Raw genomic sequence first — 26766 nt, forward strand, 5'->3', positions numbered from 1 at the left:
CCATTCCACTTACTATTCTATTCTACTATTCTATTCTACTATTCTATTCTATTCTACTTACTATTGAGTGTTTGAGCTGAGAATACGGTACACACTTGTGCTCATAAGATTACATAACCTTTGAAAAGAGTGTAAGATTATTCAAATTCAACTATTAGCCATCACAGAACAGCACAATCATTAAACAGAGTGTAGCAATAAAGGGAATAGTAAAATGGTGCTGTCCATAAGTTTACTTACTCCTGAATATTTGGGTCGAGAATACAGTATATACCAGTGATGGCAAACCTTTTAGAGACTGAGTGCCCAAGCTGAAACCCAAAACCCACTCATTTATTGCCAGGTACTAGGTGGGCGTGGCCCACTGGGTGGGTGTGGCTGTGATGGTCATGGCAGACTGGGTGGGTGTGGCCAAGGTGGGCGTGGTCACCTCGATGTTACTCGTGGGGATGCCTCTGAGGGCCAGGAAGGGTTGGGGGAGATCCAGGGGGTCTCTGGCAAGTGGGGCGGTGGGCAGGAAGCTCATCCTGCGGGTTGAGGCGAGGCAGGGTGGGGGTGCCATTATACCAGGGCAAGGTGAGGCAGGGGCCAGGACGGCTGCTGCCTGACACCGTTGGCCCCCACACACAGAGGCCAGCGAGTGCATGGGGGCCAACGGTGTCCGTCAACAGCCACAGCCTGTCGTGCTGGGATGCATCCGGCCACGTGGGACCTTGGCAAGTTAGCGGGCGGCTGGTTGAAGAGGGACGGTTGCCATCTCCGGGGCATGGCGCACGTGTCCACAGAGAGGGCTCCGAGTGCCGCCTCTGGCACGTGTGCCATAGGTTCGCCACCACTGGTATATACTTACATTGACACACAAAGGTTGAGATGGCAACGAAGGGTAAGAGTTCACAACTGTCTTATTGAGCTGTAATTAGGTCTGTGATAAATATTTAAGTAGCTTCTTAGCCCTTGAGAAGCCTGTCTGCATTTCATCAATCACATTTTAAGCAACTCTGGTGGCGCAGTTGTTAAAAGTGCAGTATTGCAGGCAGACTGTCCGCAGTCTGGAGTTCGATTCTGACAGTGCTCAAGCCTTGACTCAGCCATCCATCCTAAGGATGGTAAAATCAGGACCCGGATTATTGGGGGGGGGGCAATATGCAAATAATGCTTACCTTGTAAATCTTTCAAAGTGGATGGATGCTTATAAAGACTTCCCTTCTCACAGAATCCCTTTCTACACACAGACCTTAATATGATTTCTCTCCTAAGTCTTTAATATGTATAAAAGTTTGTCCACTGAAACTCTTTCCACGCTCCAGGCATTTATATGATTTCTCTCCAAATGGCATCTTTGGTTTACCCTCTGACTAAAGTTCCTTCCACACTCCAGACATTTATATACTTTTTCTCCTGTGTGACTGCTTTGATGTCTGAGTTCCTGCCCTTGAAAGCTTCTTCCACATTCCAGGCATTCAAAGGGTTTCTCTCCTGTGTAAATTCTTTGTTTACGGAGATCTTCACCTTCAGTAAAGTTCTTTCCACACTGGAGACATTTATAGGTAATTCCCCAGGTACTAGCATTTAGCGAGTTTTCACAAAAATTAATTCAGAAAGGCTATTTACAGCAGAAATTCAAAAATAAGACCAAAAAGAGCCCTGTGTAGCTATGTCACTTGGTTTCCGTCTTTACTGCAGTGACGATAATTTTTATCTCTGTTACAATTGCAAGCCGAAAGTTCTGCAAATTCCTCCCCCATCTCCCTCTGGGCACCTGGTTGGAGACTCTTAGCTGAATTAGTGAGAAATTTGTTTTTAAAGCAACAGCTCTACCCCCCCTTCCCTCTCTGGGCAGTTACTTAAAGAATCCTGAGCTGGCTAGCAGCAGGTTTTATTTTTAAAAGTAACTGCAATGTCTCCAAGATAAATTGGAGGCAATTTAGTTCCTGAGCCCACCAGAAACAGCTGATAGGCGGCTGGCCGGAAACCCTCCCACTTCAGTAAACATGACAGCTATACGAGTAAATAGTAAGTCAGATCTTCATTCATTTAACAAGCCATTTGATTTAATTAATGAATTTAATTTTAAAAATTTGTAAAATTGAGTCTGATTCATTTGAAGAGTTTTTTGACTTACGAACCAAATGGCAAGGCTCCATTAGGTTCGTACCTCAGTTTCTCTCCTGAGTAGATTCTTTGATGTAGATAAAAGTTGCTCATCTCACTGAGGCTCTTTCCACATTCCAGGGATTTTTAGGGCTTCACTCCCAAGTGATTTTTTTTTATGTTTATACAGTTTTGCATTCTGACTGAAGCTCTTTCCACACTCCACGCATTTATAAGGTTTTTCTCCAGTGTGGATTCTTTGTTGTTTTAGGGAGGTTTCCACCATCAAATAACGTTCTTTCCACATTCCAGGCATTAATATTGCTTATCTCTTAAGTGGAGTTTTTGATGTTTATCAAGGCTGCTGCTCTCATTGAAGCTCTTTCCACACTGCAGGCATTTATAAGGTCTTTCTCCATGAATCTTTTGATGTCTACGGAGCTGTTCACCCAGAGTAAAGCTCTTTCCACACTCCAAGCATTCATTTGGTTTTTCTCCCGTGTGAATCCTTTGATGTCTATTGAGACTTCCTCTAGTATTGAAACTCTTTCCACACTCCAGGCATTTAAATGGATTTTCTCCTGAGTGGATTATTTGATGTCTATAAACACTGCTCTTCTGATTGAAGCTCTTTCCACACTCCAGGCATTTATACAGTTGTTTCTCTCCCGAGTGGATTTTTTGATGTTCCTTAAGGTTGATGTTCTGTGTGAAGCTCCTTCCACACTCCAGGCATTTAAATGGTTTTTCTCCTGAGTGGATTCTTTGATGTCTATAAAAGCTGCACTTCCAACTGAAGCTCTTTCCACACACCAGACATGTATATGGTTTTTCTCCTCTGTGAATCCACTGATGACTACGGAGCTGTTTACCCAGAGTAAAGTTCTTTCCACACTCCAAGCATTCATATGGTTTTTCACCAGTGTGAAACATTTGATGTCTCTCGAGACATCCTCTCCGATTGAAACTCTTTTCACACTCCAGGCATTTAAATGGTTTTTCTCCTGAGTGGATTTTTTGATGTTTATCAAGGTGTCCCACCTGACTGAAGCGCTTTCCACACTCCAGGCATGTATGTGGTTTTTCTCCTGTGTGGATTCTTTGATGTTTATAAAGGGCACCGTTCCGAGTGAAGGTCTTTCCACACTCCAGGCATTTAAATGGTTTCTCTCCTGTGTGGATTCTTTCATGTCTATAAAGGTGTCCCCTCTGACTGAAGCACTTTCCACACTCCAAGCATTTATGTGGTTTTTCTCCTGTGTGGAGCCTTTGATGTGTAAAAAGGGTGCTGCTCAGATTGAACCTCTTTCCACACTCCAGGCATTCATAAGATTTTTCTCCTGAGTGGATCCTTTGATGTCTATAAAGTTGTCCCCTAACATTGAAGCTCTTTCCACACTCCAGGCATTTATGTGGTTTCTCTCCTGTGTGAATCCTTTGATGTGCATAAAGATTTCCTCTCTGACTGAAGCTCTTTCCACACTCCAGGCACTTATGCAGTTTCTCTCCAGTGTGGATTTTTAGATGTTTATAAAGTTCTCCCCTCAGACTTAAGTTCTTTCCACACTCTGGGCATCCATAAGGTTTCTCTCCAGTGTGGATTCTTCGATGGTTTTTAAGAACTTCATTTCTTTTGAAGGATTTTCCACATTCCGGGCACTGATATTTCTCTCCTCCCTCCTGGATTCTCTGGGAATTCCCGGGTCTCCCGCCTGTCCCGAAGGAGTCTCCGCCCGTTTCCTGCTCCCCGCTTCTCCCTCCAGGCGGCCTCCTTTCCCGGAGTCCCCTTCGGCTCATCCCTTCCGGGCCTTCCCCGCCGTCTCCTCCCGGGGCTGCTCCGCGGGGCCTCCTCTCCTCTCGGGCGGCGCCTCCTTCCTTCCTTCCTCCGCCGGGCTCGCCCGTCCTCCTGCAGGGGCGAAGGGGGAGGAGGAGAGGCGGGTCACCGGTTCGTTCCTTCCCCGGAGGGGAGTCCCAGGCCCGCCCACCCTCCCGGGGAGGAAGGCGTCGGCCTCGGCCTCCGCCTCTCATCGGCATTTCCCGGGCAAGAACGAGACGGAGCCGGCCTCCCTCCCAGCGCCCGTCCCGCCCGACCAGGCCTCGGGCTCCCCCCTCCCCCCACTTCTCCGCCAGAGGGCCCCTCGGACTGCGACTCCCAGCATCCCTTGCGCCCTACCTGGCTCCGAAGTTGTCCGCGCCCGAATCAATTAGGGCGCTTCAATTCTATTCGTTCCCGGAAGTGGAGGCGGGACTTCGCTGCGAGCCCTTTTCCTGTTACCGGTAGCTTTTCCTCTTTCCTTTGAATGGAGCGCCCCGAGGAGTCCTCCTGCCAATCGCTGCCCTGCCTAGAGCGACCAATCGGCGTCGTTCTTCCTCGAAAAAAAAGCCAGTTGGCGCCTGCGCAGTAGCGAAGGTTGTCATTCGCCCCCCCCCGGAGGTGAGGCGAGCGGCTCCCTTTGACCTTTGAGGTCCCGTCTTCCCCCCCCCGCCCAGCCGCCCCCGCATCAAGGCCGGCGGAGCTGAGGGGCCTCCCGGGGTTCCCGCCCGCCCCGCCCTCCCCATCGGGGGTCTCTCCCTAGGCAGGGCGGGGGGGGGAGTTGGGGGCGATCCCTCCCTCCTTCCTCCCGGGGGGCTCCGGCCAGGCTCCCCCCCCAGGCGGCCCCTCTCCCGCCTCTCAGGGAGGATCCCTCCTTTCTTTGGGCTTCGCTCTGCGGAGCTTCTGCCCTCGCTTGCCTCGCTCTGCGCTCCTTCCCGTTGCATCGCCTGCCTTGCTCGGCTGGGAGGGTTTTCTCCCACTGAGGCTTTTCCCAAAGGTCCCCCCCCCGGTTCTGCCCTGCCAGGAGGAAGGAGGGAAGGGGGGGAGGAAGGAGAGGGGACCGTTCCCAGCCTCTCGGGGGGGGGACTTCGGACTGGGGGAGATGTGGGGTGCCCTGTAACATCTAAGGCTGCTCCCCCTTTTTAGGCTTTGCTTTGGGAGAAAAATACACACACACAGAAACAAACACACACAAACACACACAGACCGAGGGTGGCAGGTGTGCCTCTTCCTCAATCTTCATTCTTCCATCGCAGGATCTTGGCCCTTCCTGGCACGGCCTTCCTCTGGGCAGAGAGAGCTCGGAGTCGGTTCCTGGGGTCTCTACTACCACAGTAGTGGCCAACATTGTGGAAAACCTTTTGGGAAAAGTGTGCAGTAGAAATGCCACCTTTGGTTAAGTTTCCACCCATTTTTCCTTCTAATTTCTTTATAACTGTAACCTTGCTCTCTTAATAACACTATTTTACATCGCTTTCTGGGCAACCAGTCAACTCTTTGCACCATGACTTTAATTTTATTATGTTTTACAAGCTCACTAAATGAAAGAAGAAAAAAAAAACCAACCAATATTGATGGCAATCACATAACACACTGACAAATGTCCTCCTCTCAGCTTCAATACAGGACATCAATAGCTGAATCCTACTGTGATCTGATTGGCTCGTTGCCAAAACAAGATGTCACCTGATTGGTTCTCTAAACACTCGTTCTCATTCTTGATGAAATTATCTTTCCATTGATATATAATTTTATGGTACTACTCCCCCCCCCCCCAAAAAAGAAGTGGTGTTTAGCCATGAAACCTGAAAAATACACTTTTCCCAAAAGGTTTCCACAATTTTGGCCACTACTGTATGACATAAAACATGGTTAAAAAAAAACAACGGTTAGCTACAGAAATGTTTGGCTAGATGATTATGGTCATAAGTATATAGTTTGGGGTCAATAATATATCAAGCTGTCATGAACAATAACTGCAAAATACATTACAGGGGAGCAAGCAGGTCAGTCAGCCCCCTCCCCTCTAGCTGCATTACCAGCCCCTCGCTCCCCAGACCCAGCTTCTCCTCTCTGGCTCCTTCTCTCCCAAGGACCCCTTTGCAAAACTGCATCAGAGCAGGGAAACCCCCTCCAACACCTCTCACCTTAATACTTGGATTGTTCAACCTCTGTCGGCCTCTTGGCACCCTGATGCCGAAGCTGCCACACAGGCACACATTTTCCTCCTATCCCCCCCCCTTTGGAGGGGGCTCCTGTTACAGCTGCTGCCCTGGCCAGCCTGCCCTGAGACATAGCCCTCCATCCCTGGGCTGGCACCTATATCATTTCCACTTCTTCCTGCAGCTGACTGGCAAAACAAGACACCTGCTTATCCGCCTGCACATTTGCAAGTTAACTCTCTCCCCCCCCCAAACTTACCTATCCACTTCCATGGGAATCTGTAATCACACACCTGCTGAGACTTTGAAAAAAAAAGTGCAAAGAAGAGCAACCAAGATGATTAAAGGCCTGGAGACTAAAACATATGAAAAATGGTTGCAGGATTTGGGCTTGGCTAGAGAAAAGGAGGACTAGGGATATGACAGATTCCAATGTTTGAGGGGTTACCACAAAGGTTGCCAACCTATTTTCCAAAGCATCAGGAGGCAAGACAACAAATAATGGATGGAAACTAATCAAGGAGAGAAGCAACCTGGAATTAAGGAGCAACTTCTTAACAGTGAGGACAATTAATCAGTGGAAGAGCTTGCATGCTCAACTTCACCCCTCCAAGTCGGAGAACCAGCCCCACTTAATCAGCAATCACATGATGGTTGTTGCACCCCGAGCATTTCACTGTCACGACTCCATGATGATAAGCCACCTTGGAAATACTTTTGGCAGATTGTGTCCTGCATACCTGAGATAGAAACCCAGTTCCATCAGGGATGTTTCAAAGGGATTCTCTGGGATACCCAAGGGGGGAGGTGCTCATTGACTTTTATTACATTTGGAGAGCAGCCCAAATCTACAGGTACACCTGGGCAAAACACTGCATTGCACACCAAAGCTCCCTGTTTAAGTTTAAGTTTATTGCATTTATATCCCGCCCTTCTCCTAGTGGACTCAGGGCGGCTTACAGCCAATTAAAACAGAACAATTGATACAATATACAAAATTAAAACAGATTAAAAAATATATTTAAATAGGCCTTTCCTTATTTTTAAAAGTTGATTAAAAATCCAATAGTAAAAATATCCTTGGGCCAGTCCTGCCTGCTGAAACAGGCATGTCTTGAGGGCGCGGCGGAAGGAGGGGAGATCCGGAATCACCCGGATCTCTGGGGGCAGCTCGTTCCAGAGGGCTCAACCACCTGCCTGACACCCTCCCCCCCAGCCCAGGAGCAAAGCCCCCTCCTCAAAGAGTTATGGGACATTTGTTGGGTGAGGCACAGAAATCTCTGGGTGATGCTGTTAGAGAGGGGAGGGGTCTGCAGCTCTCTTGGGGGCAACATGTAAGCAATGGGCCATCGCTGCCTTTCCAATTCCAGTCCCTGCCGTGCTCCAGGTGCTAAAGAGGCTGGACCNGTCAACTGAACAGATGAACCATCCTCAAGTCACACCCAACAGCCCGTGTCTTCACAAGCACCTTAGAGGCATTTTCTGAACAGCAATACAGACTGAGCTGGTTCTTTTTTTTAACTTTCCAGTGCTAGGCAGCATCTCTTGCATTTCCTGGTGGTCCCCCATCCAAGTCCCAACTAAGGCTAAACAAGCATTAATTCCCAGGTCAGGGAATGATGTCCAGGGCCACGTTGAGAGTCCCCCAGCTACAGAAGGTTCCCTGGCGGATGCTGCCCGGGCCAGTCCCTGCAATAAGCCTCAATGGCAAGGGAAGCCCTCACATTTCCATGGCCTGTTAAATTTCGTTTGTCTTATGCCAGGTTAAGTTGGCTTCCAAAGAGCCTGTTGAACCAGGCCAGGGGTCTGGATGTGCAAACTCAGGAGTAGGGAAGCAGGTTGTGTGAACAGAGCCTCGGGTACCGCTGGGTCCTCCTTTCGGTTGCTCTAGGTCAGAAGTGGGGAACGATGGCATTTTAATGACTTGTGGACGTCAACTCCCAGAATTCCTGAGTCATCATGGCCACTATTTGGATGGTTTAGGCATTCTGGGAGTTGGAGTCCACAAGTCATTAAAGGGCCATGGCTCCCCAACCCCACTGTAGGGGGTTGCCTACTTCGTTCCTTCCGTTTTTCCAGCTGTTCACTTGCTCTGTTCCGCTTTTGGCTTTTGTCAGCCTTTCTTCCTTTTGCGCTTGATTCCTGTGTCTTTAAGGGTACAGTGAAGGGACTGGGGGGGGATGCATTCTTACTACACTGTGGAAGGAGAGCTCAGAAGGCAGGAAGGAAGAAGAGGAGAGGGAGAGAGGAAGAAGGGCCGAAGAGCAAGCTCAGGGGTCTACAAACTTAGCAACTTTAAGACCTGTGGACTTCAAGTCCCAGAATTCCTCAACCAGCCAGGATGGCTGAGGAATTCTGGGAGTGGAAGTCCACAAGTCTTAAAAGGGCCAAGTTTGAAGACCCCTGAGCTAGCTGGGTAGCGGTGCATATTAATAAACATGGATAAATTCATCAGATATTTGTCAGGGCAAAGGGAAAGGGATTCAGCAAAGGAACAGACACCGAAGAAATTAAAACATTTTTCTTTTTTTTCTACACTTTGTAATATTTGATTAGATTACAGAATAAAAGACAAAAATACAAAAGCAAATAGTAGGACACAGTGGGGAGGAAAAAGGGGGGAAAAGGGAGGGGGAGAAGGGAAAAAGAACAGACTTCCTCTGTTGCAGTAGAAGGAAGCATTAACACTGAACCTCATCTTTTTACTTTTTCCATAATATTAACTAGCCATTTCTATAACAACAAATGAATCTAGTCAGTAAAACCCCAAATCCCTCCCCCTTTTTTTAGTCATCAATTTTCTGACACCTTCCTAAGCACTGGTGGTATTCAAATATTGTCATGTCCTAAAATCTGTGAAAAGCTGTGACGTAAGAGACATGGACAGCAACCTCCCATAATATTATGCATAACCATTGAAATGAGCATGGCATTAAAAGGAGAACGTTCACGTGGGGGAAAGTGTCACGAGTCAAATGAGGTTGTTGCGAAAAGGTACAATTTCAACCATACGATTTCCACTAAAGCAGAAAGCTTCTGTATTGCAAGGTTATGATAAAACCATACAAGTTACAAGAAAGTGCAAATAAATGCAAGAAATCCGTTGCTCGGCCATCATCAAGGAATGAATTTCTGCAACACAGACATCGTCACGTGAGGCATTCATAAATTGGGGGAAGGGAGGTGCCATAGTGCAGACTGAGATCAGGAAGGCCGGGGAAAGAATATGCGGCAGTTTGGGGGCTTCTTGGAGGGCCAAATGGCTCTGGGGCTGAAAAAAACCACTGAGTTGCAGCACAAAGCCCAGTCTTAGCCCAGCCCAGGAATGCGCTGCGACGGGACATGCGCGCCATGCCCCAAGAATGCCCCACCATCCTGGCCAGGGTTGCCTGCACCAACCTCCATTCCGAGACCCTTCCTGGCCTCCACTTTACAGTCCAATTTTATCTTCATCATCATCTTCCTCCTGCTGCTCGTCGGCGATCTAGGCACTAGGCGAGGCTGCAGCTCTAATCCTCGACTTAATGACAGTAGTGGAACCAGCCCATTTCGGTCAGAAGGATGGAGGATGTTAATTGAAACTCGTTAAGTGAAAGAGCCCACATCCTGGATCACCCCAATGCAGACGTTAAACGAATGTAGGGGTGAATGCAGGGCTGTTTAATGTGCATCCTCAGAGATGCCTGCCTTGGGCCTCCCCCACCCCATGAGATACCCCCATGCTCTGCTTCCTTTCCTTGCCATCTCCACAGCCATGTCCACCCCTCACAATGGCTTGCTTATCTTCTGGAGATCTGCAGAATTTCTCCCTTCTGCCTTTCTATGTGGCCTGTTAAGCTCTAAAGAGGATAATGAGCCACAGTTTGTGCTCTGCAGTTTCTCTTTTTCCTGGGGAGAAACAAGAGCCTGTGGCAGTGGGAGGGAGGACAGACAATGAAGGGTTAAGTGTTAAAAGGGCGATGCAGAGGGAGCTGCTTTGCCTTGTTTCAAACCTGACCTGGAAGGCAAAGTTGCTCTTCCCCCTCTCTCTGCATCGCCCTTTTAACACTTCACCCTTCATTGCCTGTTCTCCTTCTCACTGCAAAAGACTCTAGTTTCTCCCCAGGATATATAGAAACTGCAAAGGACAAACTGTGGCTCATTATCCTGTTTGGAGTTAAAGAGGCCATGCACCAAGGCAGAAGGTGGGGGAAATTCTGCTTTATGGAAGTCCATTTGTAAAGGCTGCTCCACGTGGCCCAGTTAAGAGCAGCCTATAATGGTGAATTTTGCAGATCTCCGGAAGGTAAACAAGGCATTGTGAGGGGTGGGACGGGAGAAAAGCAGGCCCATGCCTTTGGGGATCCGACAGAGCAAGGATGGGGGGGACGGAGGGATAGGTGGGCATGCTTCAGTGGCTCTGCAAAGTCTTGAATCTGCCCGGTCATTTGTGAGAACAACAGGTTGACTTTTGTAAAATTCTTATCTTCGAATCATGATCATACAGGGCTTTTGGGAGCTGTGTTGTAACTTTGAATGCTCACTAAATGATCTGTCGTACCTCGAGGATTACCTGTTGTTTAGTAGTTCATCACTGAAATTGTTTAAGGCAAACCGTACGGCCAGCCTGTTTTTCAGCCACATTATTCCGCTGACAACTCAGAAGAAATTGTGATTTGAGTTCGCGGAATGGAATACACTTGTGCTGACAAGATGACACGCCCCTTGAAAAATGTGTAACATTATTCAAATTCAACTATTTGGCATCACAGAATAACACAGTCACTAAACAGAGTGTAGCAAAAAAGATAATAGTAAAATGGTGCTGTCCAGAAGTTTACTTACTCTTGAGTGTTTGGGCTGAGAGTACAGTACACATGCATGTTGATACACAAAGGTTGAGATGGCAATGAAGGGTAACAGTTCACACCTTTCTTACTGAGCTGTAATTAGATCTGTGATAAATATTCAAGTAGCTTCTTAGCCCTTGAGAAGCCCTTTTGCATTTCATCAATCGCATTTTAAGGAGTTCTAGTGACCCAAACGGTCCACAGCCTGGAGTTCCATTCTGACAGCGCTCAAGTCTTGACTCAGCCTTCCATCCTTCTGAGGGTGTAAAATGAGGACTCAGATTGTTGCGGGCAATATGCAAATAATGCTTACCTTGTAAATCTCCCAGAGTGCGCTGTAAAGCACTATGGGACAGCATATAAGTCTAAATGCTATTGTTATTTTAGTGGCACCGTTGTGACTGAAGGTCTTTACACACTCAAGAGATATTTAGCATTTTTTCCCCATGTGAATCCTTTGATGTCCACGGAGATGTCCATTAACAATAAAGCTCTTTCCACAGTCAAAGCATTTGTATGTTTTATCTCCCGAGTGGATTGATGCTTATAATGACTTCCTTTTTTACAGAATCTCTTTCTACACATAGACATTGATATGATTTCTCTCCTGAACTGAGTCTTTGATATGGATAAAAGCTTGACCACTGAAACCCCTTTAACGCTCCAGGCATTTATATGGTTTCTCTCCTAAATGGAGTCTTTGATGTTTATAAAGGTTTCCTCTCTGGTTAAAACTCTTTCCACACTCCAGACATTTATATGGTTTTTCTCCTGTGTGAATGCTTTGATGTCTATACAAAGTTCCTGCCCTGTTGAAACTCCTTCCACATTCCAAGCATTCATATGGTTTTTCTCCAGTGTGATTCTTTTTATGTCTATCTAAAGAGCCTTTACTATAAAAACTCTTTCCACATTCCAGGCATTTAAATGGTTTCTCTCCAGTGTGGATCCTTTCATGTTTATAAAGGTTTCCCCTAAGACTGAAGCTCTTTCCACACTCCGGGCATCCATATGGTGTCTCTCCAGTGTGGATTCTTAGATGCTTTTTAAGATCTCCATTTCTTTTAAAGGATTCTTCACATTCCTGGCACTGATATTTCTTTTCTTTCTTTTCTTTTGAGTGGATTCTTAGATGCCTTTGAAAATGGTCATTTCTTTTGAAGGATTTTTCACATTGCAGGCATTTATGCAGTGTCTCTCCTGAGTGGATTCTTTGATGTCTATCAAGGTGTCCGGCCTGACTGAAGCACTTTCCACACTCCAGGCATTTATGTGGTTTTTCTCCTGTGTGGATTCTTTGATGTGCATAAAGGGTGCTGTTCTGAGTGAAGGTCTTTCCACACTCCAGGCATTTAAATGGTTTCTCTCCAGTGTGGATTCTTTGATGTGTATAAAGTTTTCCCGGATGAATGAAGCTCTTTCCACACTCCAGGCATTCATACCGGTTTTCTGCTGTGTGGATCTTTTGATGTATATAAAGGCTGCTCCTCAGATTGAAGCTCTTTCCACACTCGAGACATTTATACAGTTTTTCTCCTGTGTGGATCCTTTGATGTACATAAAGGGTGCTGCTCTGACTGAAGCTCTTTCCACACTCCAGGCATTTATGTGGTTTTTCACCTGAGTGGATTCTTTGATGTTTATAAAGGTTTCCTCTCTGACTGAAGCTCTTTCCACATTCCGGGCATTTAAATGGTTTCTCTCCAGTGTGGATTCTTAGATGGATTTCAAGATTTCCTTTTGTTTTGAAGGATTTTCCACATTCTGGGCATTCATATTTCTCTCCTGCCTCCTGGATTCTGTAGCGTTTTCTGAGTCTCCCGCCTGTCCCGAAGGACCCTCCGCCCTCCAGGCCCGTCTCGGGGTCTCCGCCCGTTTCCTGCTCCCCGCTTCTCCCTCCAGGCGGCCTCCTTTCCCGGAGTCCCCTTCGGCTCATCCCTGCCGGGCCTCCCCCGCCGTCTCCTCCCGGGGCTGCTCCGCGGGGCCTCCTCTCCTCTCGGGCGGCGNGGGCTCGCCCGTCCTCCTGCAGGGGCGAAGGGGGAGAAGGAGACGCGGGTCAGGGCTTCGTCCCTTCCCCGGAGGGGAGTCCCAGGCCCGCCCGGGGAGGAAGGCCGAAGCCTCCGCCTCTCATCGTCATTTCCCGGGCAAGAACAAGACGGAGCCGGCCTCCCTCCCAACGCGCGTCCCGCCAGGCCAGGCGTCGAACTCCCCCCTCCCTCCCTCCTCCACCAGACAGCCTCTCGGACTGCAACTCCCAGCATCCCTTGCGCCCTACCTGGGTCCGAGCCCGTCCGCGAGCGAATCAATTACGGCGCCTCAGTTCTATTTGTTCCCGGAAGTGGAGGCGGGACTTCCCTGCGAGATCTGTTCCTGGTTGCTCTTTCTCTTTCCGTTGAAGGGACCGCCCCGAGGAGTCCTCCTGCCAATCGCTGCCCTCCCCAGAGCGACCAATCGACAGCCTGCTTCTTTCCACCCGTCAGCCATATGGCGCCTGCGCAGGAGCGAAGTTGTTCTTCGTCCGGAAAAGGGGTTGAGGCGAGGGGCTCCCTTTGACTTTTGGGGGTCCCGTCCTCTCCCCCCCCGCCCAGCCCCCCCCATGCAGGCCGACGGAGCTAGGAGGCCTCCCGGGGCTGCGTCTCCGCCCCTCCCCCCTCCCCATAGTAGGGTTCTCTCCCTACGCAGGGCTGGGGGGTCGCTTCCTGCCTTCTTCCTCCTGGGGGGCTCCAGCCAGGCTCCCCCCGCGGCCCCAAGGCAGCCCCTCTCCCGGGCGGGGGGGGTCGATCAGGTGAGGAGAAGGGCGGGGGGAGGTGAGAGCAGCCTTCCCATATCTGGGGGGGCGCCCGGAAGAGGAGGGGGCCCAGCTCTTCCCCGAAGCCCCCCCTGAAGGCGGGAGAATCAGCGACGGAGGGAAACTGGACAATCTCCTGACAGGGAGAACTGTTAGCCAATGGAACTACCTGCCTCCAGAAGCTGTGAATGCTCCAACACCGGAGGTTGTAAAGAAACTGGACAACCATTTGTCTGAAATGGTATAGGGTCTCCTGCCTGAACGGGATTGGACCTGATGACCTCCAAGGTCCCTTCCAACTCTTATTATCATCATTATCCTTATTAATAATAATATTAATATTTACAAGGTCCCTTCTACTTCTGTTATTATGATTCTGATCTCATGGACGATCCTGCCTTTTGGGGGGGTTGGCTCTTCAGAGCTTCTGCCTCTCATTTCCCTCACTGTGCACACCGGACCCTTTTCGTGCATGTGGGGAAAAAGGAGGATATGTATTGTTTGACTTTAAACATTTGTATTCAAATGTTTTCCTTGGGTTTTTTTTCCCTCCTGTTCTGCCCTGCCAAAGAGGAAGGAGGAAAGAGGGGGGGGGATGAAGTAGTCTATGAGAAGAGACGGTGCCCTAAACTGGCCTTAAGGGTCACCTTTCCCAGCCTCTCGGGGTGCTTTGGACTGGGTTAGATTTGGGGTGCCCTATAACATCTAATGCTCCTACCTCTTTTGGGGGCATTCATTGAGCTTTTTGGGAGAGAGGTAAGATCCATCCACGTCCTGAGTGTGGGATGTGTCTCTCTTCCTCAATCTTGACTCTTCCATCACGGGTCGGAGAGATTGAAGTTTCTGCGCAGGATCTTAGGTGTTCCTAGCACTGCGTTCCTCCGGGCACAGAGAGCTCTGAGTCGGTTCCTGGGATCTGTTGCAGCCCCTCTGCCCGCTTAGGAGTCCCATCCCTGAGTGCTGGGACTGGGGAATAGAGGCAGTCAAGCTGTCAGGAAGGATAACTGCAAAAGACACCACAGGGGCGGCAAACAGGGTTGGGTCAGTCAGCCCCCTCCCCTCTGGCTGCATCACCAGAACCTCCCTCCCCAGACCCACCATCTCCTCTGTGGCCCCTTTTCTCCCATTGCAAAACTGCAGCAGAGGGGGAAAACCCCTCCAATGCCTCTCCTCTTTACTACATGGTTTTTTTAACCTCCTTTGGCCTCTTGGCACCTGATGCCAAAGCTGCCACACAGGGACACATTGTCCTCCTATGCCCCCTTTGGAGGGGGCTCCTGTTACAGCTGCTACCCGGGTCAGTGTGCCCTGAGACATAGACCCTCAACCCTGGGCTGGCACCTATCTCATTTCCTCTTCTTCCTGCAGCTAACTCAAGAGTGTCAAAATGCCGGCCATGGGCCAGATACATCATAGCAAACTGCACCCATCTCATTCCCAACAATAGAAAAAATTATGATACGTCGTCACATGTTGTGAGTTTGACACCCCTGACCTAACTGGCAAAACAATGCAGCTGTTTATCCACCAGCACATTTGCAAGTTAACTCTCCCTCCCCCCCCCCAACTTACCTATCCATTTCAATGGGCATCTGTAATCACCCACCTGCTGAGACTTTGGAAAAAGTGCAAAGAAGAGCAACTAAGATACTTAAAGACCTGGAGACTAAAACATATGACGAAAGGTTGCAAGATTTGGGTTTGGCTAGAGAGAAAATAAGTACTAGGTGTGACTTAATAGCAGCATCCCGGTATTTGATGGGCTGCCACAAAGAAGAGGGGGTCAACCTATTTTCCAAAGCACCAGAAGGCAAGACAAGAAACAGTAGATGGAAACTAATCAAGGAGAGAAGCAACCTGGAACTAAGGAGAAACTACCTAACACTGAGGATAATTAAGCAGTGGAGGAGCTTGCCACCAGAAATTGTGGGTGTTTCATCACTGGAGGGTTTTGAGAAGAGACTGGACAGCCAGTTGTCTGAAATGGTATATCGCAGGGGTGTCAAACTGCAGGCCAGTGGGCCAGTTGTATCATGCAGAGGCCACGCCACGTTTCTGGAATGGTATATAGAATCTCCTGCTTGAGTAAGGAGCTGGACTAGGAGACCTCTAAGGCAGAGGTCCCTAACCTTTTGGGCACCAGAGACCGGTTACGTGGAGAGAGGTTTTTCCGTGGACCGGAAGGGGTGTGGTTTTGTGTACTGTCTGCATGCTGCAGCTTGGGCTTTCCTTGTTTGTGTGGCCCAGTTGCTAGCATGCTGTGGCCCAGTACCCAGTGCCTTCACTAATAACCAGTGTCAGCTCTGAACTGTTCCCAGGAACTCATTTTCCAGCATCAAACCCCGGAGAAAGGGGGCGGGGCAAAGGACGTAATGCTCACCTTTTCTCCTACAAGTCATTGAATTAGCCCAAGTTACCAGCAATCACATGATGGTTGTTGCACCCCGATCATTTCATCATAAACTCTATGATGGTAAGCCACCTTGGAAGTAGTTTTTGCAGACTGAGCTGGTTCTTTTTTTTAACTTTCCAGTGCTAGACAGCATCTCTTGCATTTCCTGGTGGTCCCCCATCCAAGCGCCAACTAAGCCTAAACAAGCTTTACTTCCCAGGTCAGCCAACAATGTCCAGGGACAGACTGAGAGTCCCCCATCTGAAGAAGGTTCCCCCGTGGGCGTTGCCCGGGCGAGTCCCTGCAATAAGCCTCAATGTCAAGGGAAGCCCTCACATTTGCACGGCCTGCTCAGTTTGGCTAGTCTTATGCTGGGTCAGGTTGGCCTCTAAAGAGCCCACTGAAAAATGCCAGGGCTCTGGATGTGCAAACCTAGCAGTGGGGAAACAGGTCGTGTGAACCGAGCATCGGGTCACGCTGGGTCCTCCTTTACGTTGTTCTAGGCGAGAGGTGGGGAACGATGGCCCTTTTAATGACTTGACAGAGGCTCAGGACAGAGGTGACAGCAGGCAGGCAGTGGCTTCACATTTTGACCCCCTAGCTCTCAGCTCACCTCTCACAGACCCACACACGTGTTTGTGTTTGTGTGTTCACACGTGGGTGGGCGCAAACCTTTTTGGAGTCCTTTTTCTCAACCTGCCACCAATCGCATCACGCCCTGCGTCCCTCAGCTCCCACCCCCATCCAGGTGGAAGGTTGTAAGAAGCTCCCATCGCAGCTTCTCTCGTCTCTCCCATTCTTTTCCTCCCCGAAGTCACAGCGTGGGGCTCCAAGGAGTCAGAGCCCCCACACGCATTTGCGCACGCGCACACACACACACAAACACATGTGCGGGTCTGGGAGAGGCGAGCTGAGAGCCACGCAGAGGTCCTTCAGACACAGAGACAATGACGGGAGGGGTCAAAATGGGAAGCCTTCTGCCTGGAGCTTATGGCAGTTAAAAAAAATGAACCCGAGAAGCGTTCAGAAGGCAGTCCCTTTCCCAGCTTGCTCCTTCCTTCTTTCCTCCCCTGCTTCTCTTTCCTTCCTCCATGCTCAGGAATGGATGACGGGAGGGGGAGAGATTGCCAGTGCTGCCGGTGGCCATGCTGCTGCTGGCCGTAGCCATCCCACACAAGCAGGGGCGGTCCCGGTGAACGGGAAGCCTAGTGGTTGCAAGGCTCGGTCAACGAGCGGATGTGGCGCTGATCTACCAGCAAGGGCCATCAAAGCCAAAAGGCGGCCAGCCTTAGATCCAAGGGGCAGCCCTAAAGTCAGCGAGCCCCCCCCCCTCCATCTCTGCCCCACCACCTGGGGGTGCACAGAGAAGGCGACGAGCGCACGAGTGCTGGTGTCCTGGGGGAAGCAGAAGCCGTTCTCTTACCTTTTTTCTTTCTCAGCGGTCAGTAGGGCTAAACACTCAACGCCTCTTCACAAGCCCAGGAGGATGGGTGGGGGCAGCCTTTCGCTTGCCTGTCCCAGCAAAACCTCCGTTTCCCCCCGTCATTTTCTCTTCTGGGCACCACCAGCTTCCGGAAGCACGGATCAGCTGGAGCCCAGCGCTCATCCTGGCGCCTCTGCCGAGTCCCAACAGTCCTGCACCTCCAGCTCTCTCTCCCTGGGGCTTGTGGGGCACTACCACCACTTCAGCTCATTCCTCCCCTCTCACTACTTCTCTAGGACGGTCGTTAACACATGCCAGGTGCCAAAGTCCCACCAATGATTTCATTTTCATTTTATTTCATTTTATTATATTTATACGCCGCCCTTCTCCCGTAGGACTCAGGGCAGCTTACAGCCAGTTAAAAACAATTTAATACAGTACAATACAAAGTTTTAAAAAATCATTGAAAATAAATATATAAATCGGCCGCTTCTACTAAAATTTGGCTAAAACCAATTTAAAATACCCCTAGGCCAGTCCTGCCCGCTGAAACAACCAGGTCTTAAGGGCACGGGTTGAAAAGCTCTGGTTTAAGGCAAACCTTACGGCCTACCAGTTTTACAGCTACATTATTGCACTTACCACTCAGAGGAAATTGCGATTCGAATTTGTGGAACTGAATGGTGCTCATAAGATTACAGACCCCTTGAAAAGTGTGTAAGGTTATTCAAATTCCACTATTAGGCATCACAGAACAGCACAATCATTAAACAGAGTGTAGCAATAAAGGGAATAGTAAAATGGTGCTGTCCATAACTTTACTTACTCCTGAAAGTTTGGGTTGAGAATACAGTATATACTCATGTTGACATACAAACGTTGGGATGGCAATGAAAAGTTCACACCTGTCTTATTGAGCGGTAATTAGATCTGTGATAAATATTCAAGTAGCTACTTAGCCCTTGAGAAGCCCGTCTGCATTTCATCAATCGCATTTTAAGGAGCTCAGTTGGCCCAGTTGTTAAAAGTGCAGTATTGCTGGCAGACTGTCCAAACCCTGGAATTCAGTTCTGGCAGCGCTCAAGTCTTGACTCAGCCTTCCATCCTTCTGACGATGTAAAATGAGGACCCAGATTGTTGTGGGCAATATGCAAATAACGCTTCCCTTCTCACAGAATCCCTTTCTACACACAGACATTGATATGATTTCTCTCCTGAATTGAGTCTTTGATATGGATAAAAGCTTGACCACTGAAACCCCTTTAAAGCTCTAGGCATTTATATGGTTTCTCTCCTAAATGCAGTCTTTGATGTTTGTAAAGGTTTCCCCTCTGGTTAAAACTCTTTCCACACTCCAGACATTTATATGGTTTTTCTCCTGTGTGAATGCTTTGATGTCTATACAGAGTTCCTGCCCTGTTGAAGCTCCTTCCACATTCCAAGCATTCATATGGTTTTTCTCCCGAGTGATTCTTTTTATGTCTATCTAAAGAGCCTTTACTATAAAAACTCTTTCCACATTCCAGGCATTTAAATGGTTTCTCTCCAATGTGGATCCTTTGATGTTTATAAAGGTTCCCCCTCAGACTGAAGCTCTTTCCACACTCCGGGCATTTATACGGTTTCTCTGCAGTGTGGATTCTTAGATGCTTCTTAAGATCTCCATTTCTTTTAAAGGATTCTTCACATTCCTGGCAGTGATATTTCTTTACTCCTGAGTGGATTCTTACATGCCTTTGAAGATAGTCATTTGTTTTGAAAGATTTTTCACATTCTGGGCATTTATGTGGTTTGTCTCCCGAGTGGATTCTTTGATGTCTATCAAGGTGTCCCGCCTGACTGAAGCACTTTCCACACTCCAGGCATTTATGTGGTTTTTCTCCTGTGTGGATCCTTTGATGCGCATAAAGGTGTCCCGTCTGACTGAAGCTGTTTCCACACTCCAGACATTTAAATGGTTTCTCTCCAGTGTGGATTCTTAGATGTTTTTTAAGATCTGCATTTGATATGGAGGATTTTCCACATTCCGGGCATTCATATTTCTCTCCGGCCTCGTGGATTCTGTGGCGTTTCCCGAGTCTTCCGCCTCTTCTGAAGGACCCTCCGCCCTCCAGGCCTGTCTCGGGGTCTCCGCCCGTTTCCTGCTCCCCGCTTCTCCCTCCAGGCGGCTTCCTTTCCCGGAGTCCCCTTCGGCTCATCCCTGCCGGGCCTTCCCCGCCGTCTCCTCCCGGGGCTGCTCCGCGGGGCCTCCTCTCCTCTCGGGCGGCGCCTCCTTCCTTTCTCTGTCGGGCTCGCTCGTCCTCCTGCAGGGGCGAAGAGAGGCGGGTCACGGCTTCGTCCCTCCCCCGGAGGGGAGTCCCAGGCCCGCCCACCCTCCCGGGTAAGAAGGCGGAGGTCTCCGCCTCTCATCGGCATTTCCCCGGCAAGAACCAGACGGAGCAGGCCTGCCTCCCAACGCCCGTCCCGCCAGACCAGGCCTCGGCCTCCCCCCTCCCTCCCGGGGCTCCCCCCCTCCCTCCATTCTCCGCCAGAGAGCCTCTCGGACTGCGACTCCCAGCATCCCTTGCGCCCTACCTGAATACGAGCCCGTCCGCGGCCGAATCAATTAAACGCCTCTGTTCTATCCATTTCCGGAAGTGGAGGCGGGACTTCGCTGCGAGGTCTTTTCTTGGTTGCTCTTCCTCTTTCCTTTGAATGGACCGCCCCGAGGAGTCCTCCTGCCAATCGCTGCCTTCCCCAGAGCGACCAATCGGCATCCTGCTTTCTTCCATCCATCAGCCATATGGCGCCTGCGCAGTAGCGAAGGTTCTTTCTCGGCAAGGCGGTGGGGCGAGGGGCTCCCCTTGAAGTCTTCTCCCCCCTCGCCCCCCCATCCCTCCCCCCTCCCCAAACTGGGGGTCTCTCCCTGGGCAGTGCGGGGGGGGAGCTGGGGGGGCGCTTCCTGCCTTCTTCCTCCTGGGGGGCTCCGGCCAGGCTCCCCCCGCAGCCCCCAGCAACCCCTCTCCCCGGGAGGGGTCGGAGCAGGGAAGGAGAAGGGCGGGGGGAGAGGTGAGAGCAGCCTTCCCATATCTGGGGGGGCGCCCGGAAGAGGAGGGGGCCCAGCTCTTCCCCGAAGCCCCCCCTGAAGGCGGGAGGAGCAGCGACGGAGGGAGACTGGCCAGGGAAGGAAGGAGGAATCTCCTGACAGGGAGAACTGTTAACCGGTGGAACTACCTGCCTCCAGAAGCTGTGAATGCTGCAACACCGGAGGCTTTAAAGAAGAGATGGGACAGCCGTTTGTCTGAGCACGTGGATGGACTAGATGACCTCCAAGGTCCCTTCCAACTCTATTACTATTAATATTACCACCCACTCTGCCCCTTCCAGTTCCGTGATTCTGATCCTGATCTGAAAGGTCCCTTCCAGCTCTATTTTAAAGTTGAATTTGCCTTCACTAATAACCAATATCAGCTGTGAACTGTTCCCAGCCAAGAGGCCTGCCGCCCCCCAGCCCAGGAGCAAAGCCCCCTCCTCAAAGAGGTATGGAACATTTGTTGGGTGAGGCACAGAAATCTTTGGGTGATGCTGTTAGAGAGGGGAGGGTCTGCAGCTCTCTTGGGGACAACATGTAAGCAATGGGCCATCGCTGCCTTTCCAATTCCAGTCCCTGCCGTGCTCCAGGTGCTAAAGAGGCTGCACCTCAATTAACCTTTTCCCAGATCAGCCATTTGTCAACTGAGCAGACAACCATCCTCAAGTCAAACCCAACAGCCCGTGTCTTCACAAGCACCTTGGAGGCATTTTCTGAACAGCAATACAGACTGAGCTGGTTCTTTTTTTAAATTTTCCAGTGCTAGACAGCATCTCTTGCATTTCCTGGTGGTCCCCCATCCAAGTGCCAACTAACACTAAACAAACTTCACTTCCGAGGTCACCCAACAATGTCCAGGGCCAGACTGAGAGTCCCCCAGCTCACTGTCCGGGCAAGTCCCTGCAATTAGCCTCAATGGAAAGGGAAGATCTCACATTTGCACAGCCTGCTCAGTTTGGCTTGTCTTACGCCGGGTTAAGTTGGCCTCCCAAGAGCCTATTGAACAATGTCAGGGGACTGGGTATGGACAGTCAGGAGTGGGGAAGCAGGTCGTGTGAACAAAGCCTCGGGTCCCGATGATTCCTCCTTTAGGTTGTTCTAGGCCAGAGGTGGGGAACGATGGCCCTTTTATGACTTCTGGACTTCAGCTCCCAGAACTCCATGAAATACAGACTGAGAATTGTTCTGGTTGGTTCATCGTAAATACTGTGCCCGGTTTGGGCCCCTCAAATTCTGTGCAGGACAGGCAGAGAAGGACAAGGTGAATGATCAAATCCTCCCATTGCAGCAAAAAGTATTTAAGGGTATCTTTTTACCAAATAATTTCAATATACTGTGAAATCAGTTGAAATTGAGGCACTTAAACGGCACGGGCAGTTTATTGTTGCATAATGTATTGGGTGTAAATTTTGATTTATGACTAACGTTCCTCTAAATAAAACAAAATGGTATGGACAAAATCACTGCTTGTAGCCTTTGTAGATTTTAAGCCTACATTTGATTCCATTTGAGAGAAATCTTGATGAATGCGGAAAATACATTAGAAAGGGATGTCATTTTTTCTACTGCATCCAATTGACAAGTTTCATGTTGGGATTTTTATAGTTCAGGCTTCTATAGTAAGACTAGGCCAGTGGCCAGCTTGCGTACTAGAGGCCTAGGACAATAAGTAGGGCAACCACATTGTTGGGAATGATTATTGCAATCTGACCATGTACAAAAAGCAAGTAAGAAAATGTAGCTGCATTGCATATGTAATTTTGTATATCCTGTTCCAAACCACATAACCATTTAACTGTGATGTTTCCATGCCTTGCTTTGCCTGAACATCCTGTAACAGGAAAAGCTCTATAAAAATGTGCTCAGAAACGCCAACCAGAGAGCCTGTCCGGATAACACCGGACATGATAGAAAAACCTGCTTTGCACATATAGACTTAGCTATGCTTGTAAACATACTTGCCATATATGCATATCCGACCCAATGTGTCAAATTATGAGTGGTTAAATCAGGATCATATGCTTGCCTTCTGATACCTTGAAACCCACCCCTAAAAAACCTCAATAAAAGGTTTGTCTCGAGCTAGCTCGGGGCTCACTCACCCCGAGGAGAATTTGACTCTGTGTCTTTGTTCTCACTCCGTACGGCGCGGGGATGCCCGGACCCTCTCGTAGTGAGCCCGTTGGCCACGAGAAAAGCCACAGTTTCATACATCTGGGGATGGCCTTACGTGGTGCTGACATTTGGAAAACCTATATAGATTATATCAAAAATGAGATGGAGGAGCTCTTTCACAGCCACAAAAAAAACCAGGCCAAATTAGCCTAGATTCAGCCACGTCACACTTCCTCCAATTAGGCACCAAGTGGGATGATCATTTAAAGGCAATTTATTAGTCTATTATAGCAAAGAGATTTCCCTCAATGAAAAGAGGGAATCCAGGACACAGAATCAGGTTTCATTTTATATTCCATATAATAGAAAAAGTACAAAGCAAGACTTGATTGGATGTAAGAAATCATCCTGCTCAGTTACACCAGAGACATGGATAGTAACATCCCATAATATTAAACATAACCATTGAAATGTCCATTGCATTAAAAGGAGAACGCTGATATGGGAAAAAGTGTCACAAGTCAAATGAGGCTGTTACAAAAGGACAATTTCAACCACACATGATTCAGTTCGGCATTTAACACGATTCCCCAGCATCTAGTAGGCAAACTGGGCCTTTTAGGCTTAAACGCTCTTTGTGTAACCTGATTCATGATTTTCTTACCAACAGGCTGCAATATGTGCAAGTTGAAACAAATACCTCTAATATGATTTTCTTAAGCACAGGTTCTCCTCAGGGCTGCGTCCCAAGTCTGCTGCTCTTCACCCTGTTGACCCATGACTGTTGTGATAGGTTTGCCACCACCCATATTGTGAAGTTCGCAGATGATACAACAGTAGTGGTCCTTATTCATGATGACAATGTGGGAGCTTACCGCAAGGAGGTTGAGGGGTTGGTGAACTGGCGTAAGGAAAACAGCCTAGTTTTAAATACCGGAAAAACCATAGAAATCATTGTCGATTTCAGAAAAGGCAGGCACAGCCATACTTCTCAGTGCATTAATGATTCCCCTGGGAGATGGTTACCAGCATCAAATTCCTGGGTGTGCAGCTAATGAGTAGGCTGGCTTGGTCGCTCAACAGCGAGACACTGGTGAAGCGGGCACAGCAGCGCCTGCATTTTCTGCGTCACATAAGAAAAGCACATCTTCCTTCTATCCTTTCTATCCGCTTTCTAAAGGGAGACGATTGAGAGCATCCTGTCATACGGCATCACAGACTTGCGCTCAACGCCCCAAGAATGCCCAACTATCCTGGCCAGGGTTCCCTGCACCAACCTCCACTCGGAGACCCTTCCTGGCCTCCACTTTACAGTCCAAGCTGATCTTCCTCATCTTCTTCCTCCTGCTGCTCGTCGGGGATCTAGGCACTAGGCGAGGCTGCAGCTCTAATTCAGGAAATCCTCGATTTAACGACAGTAGTGGAGTCAGCGCATTTCAGTCATAAGGATGTTAATTGAAATTGGTTAAGTGAAAGTGTCCACATCCTAGATCACCCCCAATCCATACATTGAACAAACGAATGCAGGGTTGTTAAATGCCTCCCCCACCCCATGAGATACCCCCGTGCTCTGCTTTTTTTCCTTCGGAAAAATGCCTTGCTTACCATCTGGAGATCTGCAGAATTCCACCCTTCTGCCTATCTCCTGGCCTGTTAAAATCTAAACAGGATAATGAGCCACAGTTTGTGCTCTGCAGTTTCTATATTTCTGGGGAGAAACCAGAGCCTGTGGCAGTGGGAGGGAGGACACACAATGAAGGGTTAAATGTCAAAAGGGTGAGGCAGAGGGAGCTGCTTTGCTTTGTTTCAAACCTGACTCGGAAGGCAAAGTTGCTCTCCACGTGGCCCAGTAAGAACGGCCTATAACGCTGAGTGTTGAATGGTCACTAAATGATCTGACGTAACTCAAGGATTACCTGTAGTTTGATACTTCACTGCTGAAGTTGTTTAAGGCAAAGCGTACGGCCTACCTGTTTTATAGCCACATTATTCCACTCACCACTCGGATGAAATTCTGAGTTTGCAGAGTTGAATACACTTGTGCTCGAAAGATTACACACCCCTTGAAAAAGTGTGTAAAATTATTCAAATTCCAATATTTGGCATCACAGAATAGCACAATCATTAAACCGAGTGTACCAATAAAGGGAATAATAAAATGGCGCGGTGAATAGGTTTACTTACTCCTGAATGTTTGGGCTTAGAATACAATATATATTCATGTTGACACACAAAGGTTGAGATGGCAATGAAGGGTAAGAGTTGGTACCTGTCTTACTGAGCTGTACTTAGGTCTGTGATAAACATTCGAGTAGCTTCTTAGTGCAGTATTGCAGGCAGACTGTCCACAGCCTGGAGTTTGATTCTGACAGCGCTCAAGCCTTGACTCAGCCATCCATCCTTCTGAGGATGGTAAAAGGAGGACCCAGATTGTTGGCGGCAATATGCAAATAATGTTTACCTTGGAAATCTCCCAGAGTGCACTGTAAAGTCAGTCTGTTGTGACTGAAGGTTTTTCCACACTCAGGCATATTTAACATTTTTCCCCCATGTGAATTCTTTGATGTTGATAGAGGTGTCCACAAACAATAAAGCTCTTTCCACACTCAAGGTATTTGTATTGTTTTTCTCCCGAGTGGACTGATACTGATAAAGACTTCCCTTCCCACAGAAACTCTTTCCACGTTCCAGGCATTTATATGGTTTCTCTCCTGAATGGAGTCTTTGATGTCTGTCCACATGGCCAAACAAGTGCCGAGCCAGCTCCGGTTTTTGCTTTTGCTAACTGAAGATGTTTGAGCTGGCTAGAAGCCGTTATTTTTTTAAAAAAGGTAACTGAAATGGTTCCAAGCTAAATTGGCATTTATAAGGTTTCTCCGCTTGTGTGGATACTTTGATGTCTATAAAGGTTTCCCCCCTGACTGAAGGTCTTTCCACACTCCAGGCATTTATGTGGTTTCTCTCGAGTGGATTCTTTGATGTGTATAAAGGTGTCCCCTCTGATTGAAGCTCTTTCCACACTCCAGGCATTTATGTGGTTTTTCTCCTGAGTGGATCCTTTGATGTGTATAAAGGCTTCCTCTCTGACTGAAGCTCTTTCCACACTCCAGGCATTTATGTGGTTTTTCTCCTGAGTGGATTCTTTGATGTGTATAAAGGTTTCCCCTCAGACTGAAGCTCTTTCCACACTCCAGGCATTTATGTAGTTTTTCTCCTGTGTGGATCCTTTGATGTTTATAAAGGTTTCCCCTCTCTCTGAAGCTCTTTCCACACTCCAGGCATTTAAATGGTTTTTCTCCTGTGTGGATACTTTGATGTCTATAAAAGTTGCTCCTGTGACTGAAACTCCTTCCACACTCCAGGCATTTATACGGTTTCTCTCCTGAGTGGATCCTTTGATGTTTATAAAGGTGTCCCCTCCGATTGAAGCTCTTTCCACACTCCAGGCATTTAAATGGTTTCTCTCCTGTGTGGATCCTTTGGTGTGTATAAAGGGTTCCCCTCCGATTGAAGCTCTTTCCACACTCCAGGCATTTAAATGGTTTCTCTCCTGTGTGGATCCTTTGATGTCTATAAAGGCTTCTCCTCTCAATGAAGCTCTTTCCACACTCCAGACATTTATGCGGTTTCTCTCCTGAGTGGATTCTTTGATGTTTATAAAGGGTTCCCCTCCGATTGAAGCTCTTTCCACACTCCAGGCATTTAAATGGTTTCTCTCCTGTGTGGATCCTTTGGTGTGTATAAAGGGTTCCCCTCTGATTGAAGCTCTTTCCACACTCCAGGCATTTAAATGGTTTCTCTCCTGTGTGGATCCTTTGATGTGTATAAAGGCTTCTCCTCTCAATGAAGCTCTTTCCACACTCCAGACATTTATGCGGTTTCTCTCCTGAGTGGATTATTTGATGTGTATAAAGGTTTCCCCTCAAACTGAAGCTCTTTCCACACTCCAGGCATTTAAATGGTTTCTCTCCTGAGTGGATCCTTTGATGTCTATAAAGGTTGCTGCTCTGACCGAAGCTCTTTCCACACTCCAGGCATTTAAATGGTTTCTCTCCAGTGTGGATCCTTTCATGTGTATAAAGG

The 26766-nt window shown here is 48.6% G+C and overlaps 1 pseudogene; it reads right to left on the reverse strand.

The window, feature by feature from the left end:
• Positions 1 to 109: 109 nt before the first annotated feature.
• The window catches only part of LOC107295740, a 34371-nt pseudogene continuing 7714 nt past the window's right edge, over positions 110 to 26766 (reverse strand).

Source organism: Protobothrops mucrosquamatus, unplaced genomic scaffold (assembly GCF_001527695.2).
Source record: "Protobothrops mucrosquamatus isolate PMUCROS unplaced genomic scaffold, P.Mucros_1.0 scaffold2470, whole genome shotgun sequence".
Lineage (NCBI taxonomy): Eukaryota > Metazoa > Chordata > Lepidosauria > Squamata > Viperidae > Protobothrops > Protobothrops mucrosquamatus.